This window comes from Crinia signifera, chromosome 2, assembly GCF_055691185.1.
Source record: "Crinia signifera chromosome 2, ASM5569118v1, whole genome shotgun sequence".
Classification (NCBI taxonomy): Eukaryota; Metazoa; Chordata; class Amphibia; order Anura; family Myobatrachidae; genus Crinia; species Crinia signifera.
Genome location: NC_139218.1, coordinates 317,102,049 through 317,120,552, shown reverse-complemented (window position 1 = coordinate 317,120,552; position 18,504 = coordinate 317,102,049). Strand labels below are relative to the sequence as shown.

At 43.4% G+C, this 18,504-nt stretch overlaps 1 protein-coding gene across 8 annotated transcripts in view; it reads left to right on the top strand.

Annotated features, from left to right (window-relative positions):
- Positions 1–18,504, top strand: part of ADCY6 (adenylate cyclase 6) — a 195,927-nt gene that overhangs the window by 35,066 nt on the left and 142,357 nt on the right. For 3 of the 8 annotated variants that reach the window (XM_083169056.1, XM_083169054.1, XM_083169055.1), the window contains exon 2: positions 16,081–16,166. The exons of the other annotated variants lie outside the window; for them this stretch is intronic. The gene's annotated coding sequence lies outside the window, so the exon portion shown is untranslated. The remainder of the gene's footprint in view (positions 1–16,080; positions 16,167–18,504) is intronic. 8 annotated transcript variants of the gene reach the window in all.

The window sequence follows — 18,504 nt, the reverse complement described above, 5'->3', positions numbered from 1 at the left end:
TATCATGTCCCCAGTGGTGCCAGTTACATATCATGTCCCCAGTGGTGCCAGTTACATATCATGTCCCCAGTAGGTTTTAAGCAAGAAATATTTTTTTTCCCATTTTCTGCAATGTATGGTTTTTAGAATAATTTGTATAATGGATATTTGGGTAAGGGATACTCAACCTGTATGTGGTCAATTGTTCATTGCTTATACCAGGAATCTGGATTTATAGACCTTTTTTTATGTAAAAGAGAAAAATATGCATAGAGTATCTTTTTAAGCTAGTTGTTAATGTTTACAGTATAGTAGACTCAAATTACAGTATTTGTATATTCTCTTGTAATATGCATGAAGCAGTATAATGTCCTTTATTGTATAGAGTATAGCATCCAAAAAGAGGAAGAAAGTTATTCTACCAAGTATTGGGCTCATTTGTCAGCTGTACAGTCTAAAAAGTAGATGTAATGCTAGAAAGATTCATGGTCGCCTTCCGGTAAAACTGACGCACGGTGAATACCATAAAACAGGTTTGCACCTATTAATTTAGCAGAAATTCTGATTGGGAAATGCGGTGTGTTTTTTAAGTTTGTATGTAACAAATTGATTAAGGTGTGGGTTAAGGTGCCCATACACTATGAGACTTGTCCCCTTAGAGTAGTTGCATCCATTCCCCCACCGGGACCCTCCTTCTGCATGCTATGTAGTGCATACAATCCCCTTTCCCATCCACCGGGAGGGGGTCTGACACGGAGATCTTATGTGCAGCGCAAATGATGTCCGGAGACAATGCGCATCGAATTGGATGTCACACACATGCTTTTTGAGCCTATTTCCTTCGATTTCTTGGCCCGATGCATAGTAATCAGGTAAAATTGGGCCCAAATCGAATAGTGTGTGAGGGCCTTAAGGGTTGCTAATATGTTGGTTGCTTAAATATTAAATGCATTGTACTGGGACATAGTGTCCACCTAAAGGAATTTTTCCTTCTACTAACTTTAATCACCGTACCTGTACTTACAATTGTAAACTCACCTTTTCCAAGCAACGGGTTTGGAAGTCATGTACGTGCTTTTTTTTATTATTATTGGATCAGGCTCAATTTGGGAATAGTCTTAAGTTAGAGACCCAAGTGATGCCTGAGAGTTGCGTGTGGAGACCGAAGTCACTCACATGGCAAGGTGTTGGTAGTGTGGGATGTGTGTATGTGAAGGGGGAGAGGTGAGGGTTTAATTTGCTGATAGGTTTAGACAGCGGGAGATGAACTGAAAATAGGTTTAATTTGCAAGGGCAGTGTTTCCTTCCTCTGGGCCTCACGCGCCCCACCTTATATAACATGTGACTTAATTAGTTGTCTTCAACCTGCAGTTCTCCAAAACCTGGAGTGTATAGGAAACTAATGGTTTGTACACACGGGTACAACCTGCATGACATTTTGACTATATAGTCAAAATCTCATTGGGATCGCATGCAGATCGCACGGGTTTTTAACCTTGCGATCCCGATGCGCGCTCACGTATCGCAAGCAGAAAATCTTGGCTGCATTGACTATATAGTGCAGATCTGCACTATATAGTCAAAGTTGTATGCAGATCGCCTGCATGCTGTGCAATGCGATCTGATCGTGTCAGGATCGCATCGCACGGTACTCGCACCATGTGTACACACCATAAGACCAGATAATGGGAACCGGGTGTGGTATGGGACTCCGACAGTCGGGATACCGACAGTCATTATCCCGACGTTGGGATCCCGACTGCCCGGAGTCAGACAGCATGGCGAGTGCAAAAAAGCCCCTTGCGGGCTCGCTACGCTCGCCACGCTGCAGGCACGGTGGCTCGCTATGCGAGCCACCTATTCTATTCTTCCTCTATGGGGGTCGTGGACCCCCACGAGGGAAAATAGCGGGTGGCCGTCGGTCACCCGGCTGCCGGCGTTTTGACAGTCGGGATGCCGACGTCGGGTAAATGACTGTCGGGATCCCATCCGGCACCCATGGGAACCACTGGCCTACAGTTAGTGACATTGTTTTTATAAATAAAATAAATATTTTATATAAAGTATCAATGCTAAGGTACCTGTCAGGGCACACCTTGGAAAAGGGCTTTTGTAGCCTGAAACATGTTGGTGAGTGGAGAGGCAACATAGTTACCTTTTCCATCTGGTACCACTTCTGTCCTGATCCGGATTCAGGATAGATCCTGGCTTGCTGGGTGCATTTAAAAAAATATAATAAAAAAGTTTTAAATTTTTTTATTGTATTTTTTTGCTTGTTACTCGGATTAAATAATTTGTATGGATGGATGCCTGGCATGAATTTAAGGGTTCCTATCACCTTTTAAGGTATGTAGGACCTCTTTTTGAGTCGTATGTGCAAAAGGGTCGCTGACATTGGTGTATTTGATTCCATAGAAAAAGTTAAGAGCAAAGATCTGTTATCCCGGAAAATAAACCGTTATATAAAAATAGGGCCCATTTCAGAGGTCAGTATTTGCAAGAAAGTGTGTGACATAGGATGTTGAGATTGGTTAAAGAGAGAAGTTGTACCCAGTAAAAGAAATCTTTACATGAAAATAATGCCCATTTTAGAGGGAATATTGGATAGACAGCATCTAGGTCGACAGGGTCATTAGGTCGACATGGAATTTTTCAAGTTATTTGTCCTGAATGTTGACACAGAAACGTAGCACTGCGTCCCCTTACATGGCTCACTGCGCTCGCCATGCTTTGGGCTTGGTGTCTCGCACACTATTTTATTCTTCTGCCACGCCCTAGTGGACGGTAGGGCATGAAAAACCGCCTGTCAGCACATGTCGGTTCCAAAAAAAAAAGTGTGAAAAACCCATGTCGACCTTTTGACTGTCGACATTCCCCATGTCGACCTAATGCTTGGGTCATTCTAATGACCCATGTCGACCTAGTGGTATCAACCTAATGCTTGTAGACCTGGTGACCGTATCCCTTTTAGAGGTCAGTATTTACAAGAGCGAAAGATGCAATATGGGATTCTGAAGCTGGCGAAGTGATACGGTGCATCCATTAAAGAAACCTTTGATGTGCACATAGAGCATAGTCACAAGGTCAGTACGGCGACGTAGGGAGCTGTTCTGGCATTTCTGAAGACATGCATTCATTTAACCCAAATTACAGAGGGTTTGAAGTCAAACTGTAGGTGACTTGTAGACAGCGCCGTGAGGTGTTCTTCAATTTTGTTTTAGATGTTGAGGAGAGGGTGTGGTAATCCCAGGAGGATGCTGTACGTCTTCAGTCCAATTAGGCGCAGAACTTCATCTATATATTTTAGGGCATGCAATCTTCCCAGGGTTTTCTGCTATTTATTAACAGTTTCTTATATTACGCACACAAATTACGCAGCACTTTACAAAGCAGTTATGAGCAAAAACACATAACGAATTACAGCACAAGACAGTTTAGGACAAGTACATGGTAAATATGGATAGTTGCACCAGGGGACAGGACACTGAAGCAAGCATCAGGGTGGCAGAGGTTTATATATTCTAAGAAAGGTACATAAGGAGAGAGGGCCCTGCTCGTGAGAGCTTTCATTCTAAAGGCCAAGAGCGAATATTTCAATTGTAGTAGAAGTAGTAGTAATTATTTAATTATTAAAATTTTCTTATACCTTCTATAATGATTTAATTGTATGTAAAGGACTGTTACAATATAGGGAATAGAAGTTTTATGGATTTCATTACCAATGAAGTGATTAAGCCTTCTGAACACTTATTTTCCTTCCTCTCACTATGGGGGTTATTTTGGTTCACTCCTAACAAATTCCTTCTTAGATGGGCAAAACCATATCCACTGCAGGGGGGGGGGGGGGGGGGGAGATGTTGAAATGTGCAGAGAGAATTAGATTTGGGTGAGTTATTTTGTTTCTGTGCATGGAAAATACTGACTGCTTTATATCTACACTGCAATATAGATCTCACTTTGAAATCCCCACCAAAATCTAACTCTCTCTGCACAAGTAACATCTACCCCACCTGCAGTGCATATCATTTTGTTCATCTAAGAAGGAATTTGTCGGAAGTAGTAAACCAAAATAACCCCCTATATCAGGATTACTTTTAAAATCAATATAACGAAGGATCGCAGATAGAAATAATCCTTGCTATTATAGTTTATTTGCCAAATGTTCCTTTATCATGGGAGAAGTTCATGCTGTAAGCACTGCTTCTTGGTTTAATAAATCAGACCTGATTCCCACTCCTCCCTCTCCTGACTACACCAGTGCCATTGTGCTAATTCCTCACTTGTTTGTTTGTGGCCTTATCTCCTAAAGGTTGTGTTAGTGCCCATGGTGGACAAGGCTTGTGACAGCTGTCTCCATGACAACGGGGTGTGATGTCAGCGGTATGACGACTGAGTCTTTGCTTGTTCCCAGGCAGAGCCCAGTACATGAGAAGGGTGGGGGTGTACTACACTGACAAACTGGGTGAGCAACAGGCAGGAGACCCAGAATTACAGGAACCATATAAGGCAGGTATTCTAAATGTATTCTGCATATAGAGTAAAGCAACATTTTCTTACATGCTTTTAAGGCAGGATTTTCCTGTCATTTAATAATGCTGTTTGAAGGTTTTTTTTTTTAATGCATGTTTATTCCTAGTGCTCAGTAGAACACTCATCCTGTAGATATATTTAAAACATCCTGCTTTCCGTGCTGTAAGTATGTTTTTAATGCAGTATTTTACGCCTCTCATTTTAAAGCACAGCTGTAAGATCAGTAAGACACACCATATCGATTGTTCTCTTCAAAGCACTTAAAGAAGGGTTTTGTAAGCAAAGACAGTAGTCAAGTAGGGATTCCTGCCCATAGGGGCACCCTCCCTTCGCTTACGGTTGCTGCTTACTGTAGTTCACAATTGTTATATGAACAGCAGCAAGAACAGTCCTCTTCTGAGTCCCAGGTGGAGATGTGGATAAGGATTTGCCTAACTACACCTAATCCTACTTGCCTGGTTCGAGAAATTCACGAAGTTTTTATTTTAAATATATATAATTTATTTACAGTTTCTTATATAGCGCAGCAGATTCGGTTGCGCTTTACAATTGTAGACCATAATGAAACAAACTGGGTGACATCAGACAGACTTGAAGGTTAGAGAGCCCTGCTGAAAGCTTACAATCTATAGGGATATAGGAGGAAAACACAAGGACAGGCACCAGTAATAGCATAGCAGTCCCACCAAGTTGCAAGTCCAGAAGAAAAGCTATATAATACATAAGTACCTCAGAGGGTTATGCGTGTGGAAAATAAATATGATAGGCTTGCCTGAAGACGTGAGTTTTTAGGGAAAGCTTGGAAGTTTGGTGGCTAGTGGAGAGTCTTAATGTGCGTGGAAGGGCATTCCATAGGGTGGGAGCAGCCCGATGAAAGTCCTGTAATAGTGAATGGGAGCTAGTGATCCGTGCAGATGAGAGACACAGATCTTATGCAGAGCGTAGCGGTCAAGATTGGAGATAAGTAAGTAATTCCGTTTTGGAAATATTGAGTTTGAGTTGGTGAGAAGACATCCAAGATGAGATGGCAGAGAGACATTCAGAGACTCAGCCCAAAACCACTGGTGACAACTCTATAAATCAATAAGAATGAGAATGGAGCTCTTCTAATGCTAGACAACCTGGACTAATTCCTTGTTCTAGCATAACAGGGAGACCATGTGTGGTCAACAAAAAAAAAAAGGCCCTCGGACGGACAGTGCACAACATGCATTATCCCTCATCTCACAGAGGCTGGTAGCCACGCTGACTTGTGACAGAGTGACAGTCTCCTGGACTGTAGCGGATTAGGGAATTACCTTTGGAGCCCTTAATGGCTGATTCAGTTCTGCTCCATGGCCTTGATGTGCTGATCCAGTAAGGCACATCTTAGCCAGCAACTTCGGAAGTTTTTCCTCTCGTAGTGGTGTGCTGGATAGCTTGTGGTAGTAATGGTTCTATGGGCCTTATTCTAGTTCACTCTTAGAGGCAAATTCCTTCTTAGCTGGACAAAACCATGTGCACTGCAGGTGGGGCAGATGTAACATGTGCAGAGAGAATTAGATTTGGCTGGGGTTTTTCTTCAAAGTGAGATCTACAGTATATTGCAGTGTAAAAATAAAGCAGTCAGTATTTACCCTGCACAGAAACAAAATAACTCACCCAAAGCTAAATCTCTCTGCACATGTTACATCTGCCCCCCTGCAGTGCACATGGTTTTGTCCAGCTAAGAAAGAATTTGCCTCTAAGAGTGAACTAGAATAAGGCCCTATATGTGGGGAAGTGTGCAGCCGAACATTGTGGTAATCATCGGAACATCATGCAGATTTGAAATGGCCCTTTAAGGTGCCCATACACTAGTAAGATTTATCTTCAGATCTGGCTGGTTGGAACAAAAACATGGTTATGGCTGAGTGACAGTTTGTCAGTTTTCCAACATTTCCAAGCAAATGGTCAACTGTCATTGACATTTTCATTTGCTCTCATCCATAACCATGTTTTTGTTCCAACCAGACAGATCTGCAGATAAATCTGCATGTGTATGGCCACCTTTAGTGTGACAAAATGGTTACTCCCAGTATAATGGGAACTATTTAAAAAGCCCCATAGTAGAAAAAAAATAGAAACAAAACAAGAAAAAAATTGAACACCCACAAGGTAGTGCTGATCAATGTTAAATAATTGGGTACCGGATGACCTCCCAACAGTTGGGATTCTGATGGTCAGTATACCAACATCGGAATCTCAACTGTTTAATGCCGACAGTTGGGATCTTGACTTACAGGGGCTATTCTCCTTTGTGGGGGTTCACCTGAAGACACATTGGTAGTCAGAATGCTGGTGTCGTTTTGGTTGATGAAGAAGTTTTAAATGCTTGGCAATGAGCAGCCCTTTTTGAAGGTTGTATGGTAGCATATGATGCCCTTGGTATATATCAGGTTGCCATTCACTATTGTAATATATGTACAAGGTTTTGTGCATGTCCTAGAGACATAGTGCATTTTCTTTGTTCTCCATCTGCTGATTTACAGCTCGTTGAGGTTGACAGGTTCACATATGCCCTGTTTTAAATCAATGATTAACCTGGTATTTCATCAAATTAGCATGTCAAATGACTGAAACTTCTTCTTTTTCTATTTAAAACATTTATATTAGCAAAAAATATACACGCACAATTAAAGCGTAACACTGGGCTGAGTGTTGGGAGCAAAAAAAAAAGGAGTAACTTTCTAAGGAAAACTATGCTCTGCAGGTGGGGTAGATGTAAAGGTGCATACACACTGGACGATTTTGCCCAGAGTGTATGGATAACGATGATAATGAAAATCGCTCAGTGTATACACACTGAGCCCTTTTTGCCTGTTTTACTGAATTTTCCCAGTGATGGACAACTTTCCATAGCAGGACATTATAAAAAAAGTTGTCCAACCCGTCGCTCATCTGCTGGTAATACCAGCAGATGAGCAGTGGCCGCCAGCGATGATGCTGGAGTGCGCAGCAGTGTTCATTACTGCCCTGTACACACTGAGCGTCTTTCGAGCTGAAAGCAGCTCAAACAAGTAAACTGAGCTGCTTTCAGCTCAAAGTCGCCCAGTGTGGTATGGTCCTTTTAGATGTAGTGTGTTCTAGCTCAAAACTAAACTGCAGTGTAAAAATAATCTGTCAATCATTCACAAAACAGACAGAATTTACCCTGCATGCATGTTCTAAAATCTAAATGTATTCGCTATGTCATTATTGGCTAATTAGGTAGGTGCACAATTACTATTTTACAGTGGCAGCTTCATTAGGTAGACCTGCTCATTTCATGCAACTACCTAATCAGCCAATAATGACATAGTAAATAAATACATTAATGCTTACAGACAAGGTGAATAGGTTCAGCTGTTCCTCAGACCTAACAACGGAATGGTGAACAAATATCACCTAAGTGAGTTTGACCATGAAATGATTGTAGATCCCAGATGGGCAGGTTTGAGCATCTCAGAAACTGCTGATCTCCTTGGATTTTCACATGCCAGTCTCTACAATGTGCAGAGAATGGTGCTCAAATCAGAAAACATCCATAGAGTGGCAGTTCATTGGGTGAAAATGCTTTGTTAATGAAAAAGGTTAGAGGAGAAAGGTCAGACTGGTTCAGGCGGACAGTGAGGTGACCGTAGCTGAGATGACCTTTAGTTATAACAGTGATATGCAGAAGAGACGCTCTGAATGCTCAGCAGTTTGTGCCTTGAAGTAGATGAGCTACAGCATCAGCTAAAGTACTAAGGGCCAGATGCACTAAGTGATAACCAACCAATCAGCTCCTGCCTGACATTTTTCAGACACAATACAAACAGGAAAGAGAAAGTACTCTCTGGTTTTGGGGGCACGACTTGTTTAAATGTTTACTTTAAAACTTAACTTTTAATGTTTTTACAGTAAAGAATAAAAACTCACAACATAAAGACTACAAGACAAATACGAACAAATAAATAGATGGTGTGGGTGGTGTTTAAATTGTATCACACACTCACAGGTTATCTCCATATTCCACATTATTTAGGTCACCACTGGTTTGGGTAATTTTGGGTGACATATTCTTAAGGCCGCCATATACTATGCGATTTGGGCCCGATTTGACCCGATTCGGAGGAATCGGGCCGTGAAATCGGGCCAAATCGCATGTGCAGACATCCCATCCGACCAGATGCGCGGTCCCATGCGCATCGGGTCGGATTCGGGAGGTCAGATGGGCTGCACATAAGATTTGTTAAATCTTATGTGCAGCCCAAGGCGGGCAGGGGACGCAGCGTATAGTACAAGCGGTGGAGGGAGCCGAGCGGGGGACTGTAAGCAGGGAGCCGGGCTAGAGAGGCAGTGGGCGCACTATCCTGGGGGGGGGGGGGGGAATGCCGCAAATAGATACTTCCAGGCGGTGAACGCCGCAAGGGGATCAGAGACCGGGTAGCGTAGGGGAAGCCGAGCACATAGAAATGAATGGACAGCCAGTCATTGGCTGAGAGCTCTCTGACTGAGAGAGCTCTCAGCCAATCACTGACTGTTAATTCATTTCTATGTCCGCCCGCTGCTGCCCGGCTTCCCCTACGCTACCCGGTCTCTGCTCCCCTCGCGGAGTTCACCGCCTGGACCAGTGCGCCCACTGCCTCCCCTGTCTGGCTCCCTGCTTGCAGTCCCCCGCTCGGCATCTGGCTCCCTTCACCGCAGGAACTACAGGCTGCGTCCGCTGCCTGCTTGCAGCCCCCATGCCCTGCTCAGCTCCCGGCTCCCGCTGACAGCAGCTCCCCGGGGGGACTGCATGTGATAAATCGCATGCGATTTATCACATGCAAAACCTGGCACATTAAGTGCCAAATCGTATGTGACCCCCCCAGGGGAGTTGTCAGTAGATTAGGTCCAACTTGTCCTTCGGACAAGTCGGCCTAATGTATGGGGGCCTTAAGACTACTGACAATATGGATTTTCAGTTTAGGTAATTCTTTACTGTAAAAACATTAAAAGTTACGTTTTAAAGTAAACATTTAAAAAAGTTGTGCCCTCAAAACCAGAGAGTACTTTCTCTTTCTTGTTTGTATTGTTCTATCCTTACTCTCAGGGGAGAACCTCCACACACCTAACACTGCATACCGGCAGACTACCAATCTTATTGTGGATAAAAAATTCTAGTCTGTACTGTATCTCACTGTCATATTCAAAGTGCTAAGAGCTTGTGCATCTGTACCCATCCACTTCTCTTTCCCTGTGTTTAAATTTTTCAAACACAGCCTGTGACATGACAGGTAGGAGCTGATTGGCTGGCTGTTTATCACTCTCCATTTTATCACTTTGCCCTGTAGATAAAGATATGAAAAAGTTGACTTTTCTGACGGGCCACGATAACTGCTGTGACGTGGTAGGTTCAGAATATGGCGTTGGGTTTACGGTGTACAACATTGTCGCTCTAAAGCACTACTGTGATGTTTTACAGCAGTGAATGGCTGCCTGGGACTTACATTGCATGCGACCCTGTTCCCCCCCGCTGCCTGGAGGGGGGGGGGGGTCTGAGTCAGAGGTCGAGCCTGCATGGTCTGACCTCCGACTCAGGTCTGGTGAGCACAGGACTGCTCATCTCACCCGATGGGGCATCACACATCCGATTTGTGCTGATTTCTCTGCCCGATTTGTCGTTGTGTGAATTTGGGCTAAAAGTAGCCTGTAAATGGTGCCATTGCTGTTGTTATAACGCTGTGGCAACATCACCTGACGTCTAATTGGATTGAGCTGCCATAGTGTTCATCCAGATTAGATATATTTTCTCTTCAAAGCCTCCTACATATACGAGTTCAAATTAATCTCTTTTACATGTCTTGGAAAAGTGTAGTAAATGCTCACTAATGCTGGGGCTCCAAAAATAATGTCAACAAACAGACCCTTTAACCTTTTTGACAAGTGTTTGATTTCCTTTTCCTTTCGATGTTCATGAACATTAACGCAGAGCTGCCTTCCACTAAACCAGGGGTGGGCAAAATACGGCGCACCCCTCTATAACTTGCTGGAGGCCCACCAAGCCCACAGCAAGAAAGCAAAAGGATGATAAAGATCTCCATCATTACACCTGAGCTGCATACTCCCGCCTCCCCCACCACACACACATCCACAATGAGAAGCTACAGCAGCGGAGAGTGCTGAAGACTGTGTGAAGTTGGCGGGAGGTGGGACAGGCTGCATTCTGTAGCAAAGTATGGGCTAAAGGCGAGGTAATGCATGTGAGAAGAAGTGACTCTCTCATGCCGTTATCAGCTACATGTTCAAGTTGGAAGCCTAGTGGTTCATGTCATAAGTGGAAGAAATTATTGGTACCGGTGGGTAGAGAAGTGTCTGGTCTGGTACCCCTATTACTGTTTGTTAGTACCCAGTTTTATTTTATCGCTGTTGTAAAGCGCACCTAAATTTGCTGCCCTATATAAGACACTATTAAATAATATAGGAGTATGTTGGAGGTTTGCTGGATTTACAGAGATCGGGTGACTGTAATTTGTGCATTGATAAGGCGTGGGGGGGGGGTACCAATTTATTGATAGGAGGATAATGATTGTTGAACAGATTTGAGTATTAAAGGGATTGACGAGCAGTGGCTTGCGCAGAACTGAGGAAAAAATGTTTGGTTTTAGGATACATGTCAATGATTATAATAGAGATGGATTTTTGTGGGCTATCCAAAAATGAGGGGAGATCGGGAGAGTGGGGTTATAAGCCGAAGAAACAACCACAAGCCATAATCAATTGATTAAGTAGATCTCTGCTTGTGATTGGTCCTTTACTTTACTAAATCAATTGGCAGAAATGCAGCTTTAAAGCCTTGTACAATATAATGGAGTTCTATGGGTGTACACTATGCTTCAGGCAGGGTTTGTAAATGTTTTGAATGGCTGTCATAGGAAGACAAATGACCAGGTTCTGTAACCGGCGTTAGTTTTCAGTAAGTCGGTTAGTACACCAGTCTTGTGTCTCCACATTGCTGTAGCTTGTATAGTTCAGCTATTTTAGCATCGCACCAAAATGGTATGTACGAGGCCTCCCTATGTCTATAACATGGTTTTGGTGCAATACCAGATTATCACCTACAGTATATCCAGATGTACTGTGTGCCAGCAATTTTGGTGTGTGCACAGTTAGGATATTGGTCATTTGTGGGCTTTTAGGTATTGCTCTAATATCCATCACTCGAATATCCAATGTAGTTAAGATGAATAATCTTTAAGTAGGGCTGTTATTATGCTTTGTGTACAGGGATCCAGAAGAGGCTTCCACACCTGACAGAGTATGTCCATCTTTATATCAATCTGTTTTCCATTATGATTTTGACCAGAGAGAAAACAGCTGATTACTCATTACATAGAAACATAAAATTTGACGGCAGATAAGAACCACTTGGCCCATCTAGTCTGCCCCTTTTTTTTAAACATGTTACCTCAAACCATATTTGATCCTTATTTTTTTGTAAGGATATCAATATGCTTATCCCAAGCATGTTTAAATTGTACTACAGGTCGAGTATCCCGTATCCGAATATCCGTTATCCGAATTATTCCGAAAACCAGACATTCCAGAAAGTGAAAAAAAAAATTGTTTTTTGCTAAAAACTCACTGGGGACATTTGTAACAGCACTACTGAGGGAATGATGTGTAACTGGCACTATATATGTGCAAGACAATGATTGCTTGGCATTCAAATTCAGTGCTGAGATGGTACACACATTTTGTTTCATGTTTTGAAGCCTTGTTTTTTGAACAAATAAAATATATTTGTGTGTATTTTATGTGGTAATAAAATATATATGTGTGTATTTTATGTGTTTATACAGCATAAATGCAAGATACTTCAAAATACATCATTGAAATATTAAAATATTCCGAAATACAGAATAATCCGTTATCCAAAATTCTCCTGGTCCCGAGCATTTTGGATAAGGGATACTCAACCTGTACTGTATTTGCACTTATCTACTACTCTTTCTGTGAAGTAATTCTTCCTCACATTTCCCCTGAATCTTCCTCCCTCTAGTGTCAGTGCATGTCCTCGTGTTCTGCTGCTCCTCTTCCTGTGAAGAATGTCTCCCACCTGTACCTTGTTAAAACCCTTGATATATTTGAAAGTTTCTATCATGTCCCACCTTTCCCTTTTCTGCTCTAAAGTATACATATTAAGATCTTTTAGTCTTTCCTGGTACATTTTGTGATGTAGGCCATGCATCAATTTAGTTGCCCTTCTTTGTACAGTCTCTAATGTATTTATATCCTTCTGGAGATATGGCCTCCAGAACTGAACACAATACTCTAGGTGAGGTCGTACCAATGACCTATACAGTGGCATTATTACTTATTTCTTTCTACTGCTGATACCTCTCCCTATGCAACCAAGCATCTGACTTGCCTTCTTCATTTCTTTGTTACATTGCCTACCTGCTTTTAAGTCCCCTGAAATAGTGACACCTATATCCCTCTCTTCCTCAGTAGTTTCCATTATAGTGCCATTTATACTATATTGAGTCTTTGGATTTCTGAGACCCAAGTGCATGATTCTGCATTTTTTGGCATTAAACTGTAGTTGCCATTCTCTTGACCATTTCTCTAATCTACCTAGATCCTCAAACATTTGTTTTACCCCTCCTGGTGTGTCTACCCTGTTGCATACCTTTGTGTCATCTGCAAAAAGGCACATTTTACCCTCAATTCCATTTGCAATATCACCAATAAAGATATTAAAAATATGCTGGCAGTGTACTTAGATTTGTGGGAAGGCTTGAAGGATAAGCGCCACTTCAGCGTCCAGCATTCAGCCACCTTAGTACCACCGCTTTCTTTAAAAGAAAACATAGGTACTTGTGAGTTATCTGGGCGCCCGATTTCTAAATCGGGTCGGATCGGGCACATCGCATCGCATCGCATGCGACCATCGGATGCGATGCGATGCGATGACCCGATTTTTCCATAGGAATCAATGTTAAAATGGACTGAGTCCATTTTAACATGGAATTCAATGGGAAAAAAGGGTTCTTTTCATACCCCTACTATCCAAGTGGGCATGGAGTTGGATATAAACCTGTGGCGAGCGTAGCGAGCCACCGAGCCCGAAGCGTGGCGAGCGTAGCAAGCCCCGCGAGGGGACACAGAATACCGTCCCCTCGCGGGGCTCGCTACGCTCGCCACGCTTCGGGCTCGGTGGCTCGCTACGCTCGCCACAGGTTTATATCCAACTCCATGCCCACTTGGATAGTAGGGGTATGAAAAGGACCCCTTTTTCCATAGGAATCATTTTAACATTGATTCCTATGGAAAAATCGGGTCATCGCATCCGATGGTCGCATGCGATGCGATGCGATGCGATATCGCATCGCATCTGATTGTATGCCTTAACTTAAGGCATACAATCAAAAAATCGGGCCCCCAGATAACTCACAAGTACCAAAACATATCTGAAAAGTTTGATTGCTTTCACTGTTTTAAGGCTTAAGTTAGTCATGATGAGCTTTTATGGTATGTGGCACTTTTTTTATTTGAAGGTGAAATGTACTTCTCCATCAAATTGCAAACTGACCCAATAAAAATATAGGGGTTTATTCTAGTTCATTCTTTCTGACAAAATCCTTCTTAGATGGACAAAACCATGTGCACTGCAGGGGGGCAGATGTAACATGTGTAGAGAGAATTAGATTTGGGTGAGTTATTTTGTTTCTGTGCAGGGAAAATACTGACTGCATGACATTTACACTTCAATATAGATCTCACTTTGAAGAAAAACCCCACCCAAATCTAATTCTCTCTGCACAAGTTACATCTGCCCCACCCGCAGTGCACATGGTTTTGTCCATCTAAGAAGGATTTTGTCAGAAAGAATGGACTAGAATAACCCCCATAGTGCTGTGCACCCTTCTACAAACCCCAAATATGCCACCTGTCCATCCACCTTCAGGGATTCCATGCACAAAATTCAATATGATTTTGAATAAGAGGACCCAGTTTCTCCTGACTGTGTGTACATTTTGATAAAATATTCCTACACTTTATGCAGTAAGTTTAAGGTGTATGTTTATATTATATTTATGAGTGTATATTTTGTATGTTTTATACTTTAGCTTGCCATCCCTTTGCTCTTGTGACCGTAACAAAGCATCAATCGGTAAATAACCGTGTTATACCCCTTTCATATCACAAATGCCAGGTCGCACCCAGGAGCGACCCGGCATTTGCAATTTTTAGTCCCCCACAGGGGCCTGTCAATAAGCCGGGTCTCTGACATTCGAAGGGGGCAGGGCGGCACGGCGGCGTGCCATTGGGGGCGGAGGAGGAGGCAGCGCTTGGAGTTGATGCGGTTTCCAAGTGCTGCCTCCTCCATAAAAAGGTTGGAAACCATTGTTCTAGAAGTTGCTAGACAAATAAGTAATAGTATCTGATTGGTTGCTATGAGCAACATCCCATCCTCCATAGAAATCCAATTTTAGTAAATGTACCCCTTACTGTACTTGATTGCGCAGGGTAGCATTGAGATCTCACGCCATAACAGACATTCTTTTCTGCATACTTCCCCTTCCTATCAGCCTGAACGCATCTGGCCATTCTCCTCTGAGCCCTCTCATTAATAATGTTGTTTTACTTGTGTGCAAAAACAGATTTCCACGGCCAAAGTAACTTCTTCATGTTTCTTCTCCTTTCTGGTGTTTGGTCTGAGCCAAGACTGAACCTCTACACCATTCTGTATGCATTGAGTTGCCATGTAATGGACTAGCAGTTGGATGGTGTAGTGGTTAGCGTTACTGCCTCACAGCGTTGAGGTCATGGGTTCAATTCCCACCATGGCTCTAACTGTGCGGTGTTTGTATATTCTCCCCGTGCTTGCTTGGGTTTCCTCCGGGTACTCGGTTTCCTCCCACAATCCAAAAATATACTGGTAGGTTAATTGTCTCCCAACAAAATTAACCCTAGAATGTCTGTGTGTGCGTGTACATGTGGTAGGGAATATAGATTGTAAGCTCCAGGGACAACTATACTGTGTAAAGCGCTGCAGAACATGTGCGCGATATATAAGAAACTGTTAATAAATAAATGAATAAGCAGGTGTACAGGGATGTGTGTTTATGTGGCAGAGCATTGTGCATGGTTTGTTTATTGAACAAAGTAACAGATGTATTTTAATAATGCACTTAAATGGAGCGCTGCGCTGCTGTCTTAGAATGAATGCAGAGTAATGTTTCCTGTGTTCATTTTAAGGAACTCATTTTTTCCATTTGGAGACTTGGATTACAATAACCTCTCCTTTTATCTACGCTTAAGAATGTGTTATTTATATGGGTCGAGGGTTTTGAATTTTGCTCCAATAAATTCAATGTAGGCCATTAACTAGACACAAATGTGTAGTCATTGTCAGGAAGAGCTGGCATTTGGTTTTCCTGCTGTCATTTCTTAATAGATAAATGTAGCATCTCCTGCAGCCGGCTGCGTGGGTGTTACACTATCACTGGACAAGGGAGGAACGTGTTCAAACAAGATGCCCAGGGTTTTATAGGTTTTGTATAGAACAGAAATGAGGACAAACCTATATTATTTGATCACCAGGATTACACACAAGACCCACACAACAGATAACGGACGGGGACTTTCTGCTTTACAGGGAACATTTGTAGATGGAACCAGATCACATGGTGAGTCCTTCAGCCCTCACCATCAATAGTAGGGGTGTGGGTCAACACTGAAAAAGGTTGACATGGCTAAGATCGGCCGGGTCAAAAGTTCAACACAAGCATTAGGTCGAAAATGGGAAGGTCAAATGAGTTTTTATGTCCCGAATGTCGACATGGACACCGGAAGAGTTTTCCCCCGTCCCCTCATATGGCTCGCAGCGCTCGCCTTGCTTCGTGCCCACTGCACTTGGCACATTATTATATTCTACCTCCATGCCCTAGTAGATGAAATACCGCCTGTCGGCACATGTCAGCTCAAAAAAATGTAGAAAAACTCATGATGACCTTTTGACCCTGTTGACCTTTATCATGTGTCGGCCAAATCCCTGTCGGACTTCAGTAATCGACAGTTAATAGTGTCCACCTAACAACCGTATACCCAATAGTAGTATCATTGTGAGCCATTTTGACTGTGTTGCCGGCCTTTCTGACAGATTTGTTGTCGGTGAAGAGAGGTTATTATACATCTGGAAGATATCTGTATTGTTCCTTGGTATAGCACCACAGTACACTAGAAAAGATTTGCAGGTGCCAATTGTTGATGCATCCAATCGTACATACAGTTGGAGCCTCTGTCAACTTTGTTCCTTAGGTGGTGGCTCACCATGGCTAGCCATGGCTATCCTATTGTTCTCAGCAGCAATACAATACATAGAACAATACAGTAGGGCAGTGGTTCCCAAACTGTGTGCCGTGGCTCCCTGGGGTGCCTCCGTACACATGCAGGGGTGCCCTGGGTTGGTGGTCCAGGACCAATTCAAATTATTAATGGCTAAGTATTTGTGAGTAAAACAAGTGCTGGTGGCTGCCAATTATAAAATGTGTATAAACAGAAGCAAAGCCTGCCCTTTACCACATAACTGACCCTAAGAATTGCATATAAACCCAATCTAATAAAAAAAAATTGGCCTAGGGGTGCCGTGAAATTTTTTTTGATACTCTAGGGTGCCGTGAATCAAAAAAGATTGGGAACCCCTGCAGTAGGGGGTTAGCATAGTAATCCTGTTACTTAATCCTATTAACAGGCTCAGGGGTGAATTTATGAAGCTTGGAGAAGTGTTATCTATCCCCATAAAGAACGTTATGAGCAAGGTGATAATGGTTCAGCCAATCAGCTACAATATGTAAATTGACAGGTAAGACCTGATTGGCTGAACCATTATCACCTTGCTCATAATCAGGCAGATGTATTATCCGACGTTATGGGGGAGAAGGGTATCAGCGCACGTTATGTGCACTGATACCGCTTCTCCCCCATGTATGATGGAGCTAGCGTGCGGTAATGGACAGGGGCGCTATGCGCCCCTGTCCATATCGGCGCTGCTATAAAAATGATAGCAGGCCGAATGTATGAACGGTCAGCATCGCTGACCGTTCCGCACGAAGCCGGCTTTGGCTTCGCCAGCATCAGGCTGGCGAAGCCCTATCTAAACAGCAGGGACAGCGCTGTCCCTGCTGTCAGCTGTGGGCTGCGCTGGGGATCTCGCGTGAACAGCGAGATCCCGCGCATGCCCAGTGCGGCCGGCCGGGGGACAGGAGATAGCGCATCAGTATTAACTGATGCGCTATCTCCAGAAAGGGACATCGCTGAAGGGGGGAGTTAACGCTCCCCCGCTTCGGCAGACAAGATGTTAATACATCTTGTCGATGTCCCTTCCTGCTTCGCCTCGCTATTGAGGCGAAGCAGGAAGTATCATAGCGGCGCGATAAGCGCTGCTATGATACATCTGCCCCAACAGTGACGTAAGTTCGTCCCAGGCGCCTGGAGGCAAGATTTTTGTTGGTGCCCCCCATCACCACTACTTATTAAATATGATGTACAGAGCCGGCCCTAAGCGCAAATAGAACTTTGTGGGACCCATAGCAACATTTTAAAATGTCCCCCCTCTACCCCTACCCCATCCTTTGTCAGTACAATGCCCGTAGGAGAATAGGAGACAGATGGGAGTTAGAGAGAAAGAGGGTTTCATGGGAAAAGAGGGAAGGAAAAGAAAGAGAGGGGTTTCAGGGAGAAAGGGATGAGAGAGAAAGGACATCAGAGGGACTAGAGCAGGGCTGGGCAATTGTGGCCCTCCAGATGTTGATGAACTACACATCCCAGGATGCTTTGCATTAGTTTTGCTATGTGGCCATGCTAAAACTGATGCAAGGCATGCTGGAATGTGTAGTTCATCAACATCTGGAGGGCCGATGTTGCCCAGCCCTGGACTAGAGGGAGGGTTTCAGGAGGTAGGGAGGTGCAAGAGAAAAGGCTGTAAATGGGAGTGAGAGTGTGTCAGTGAGGATAGTACAGAGAAAG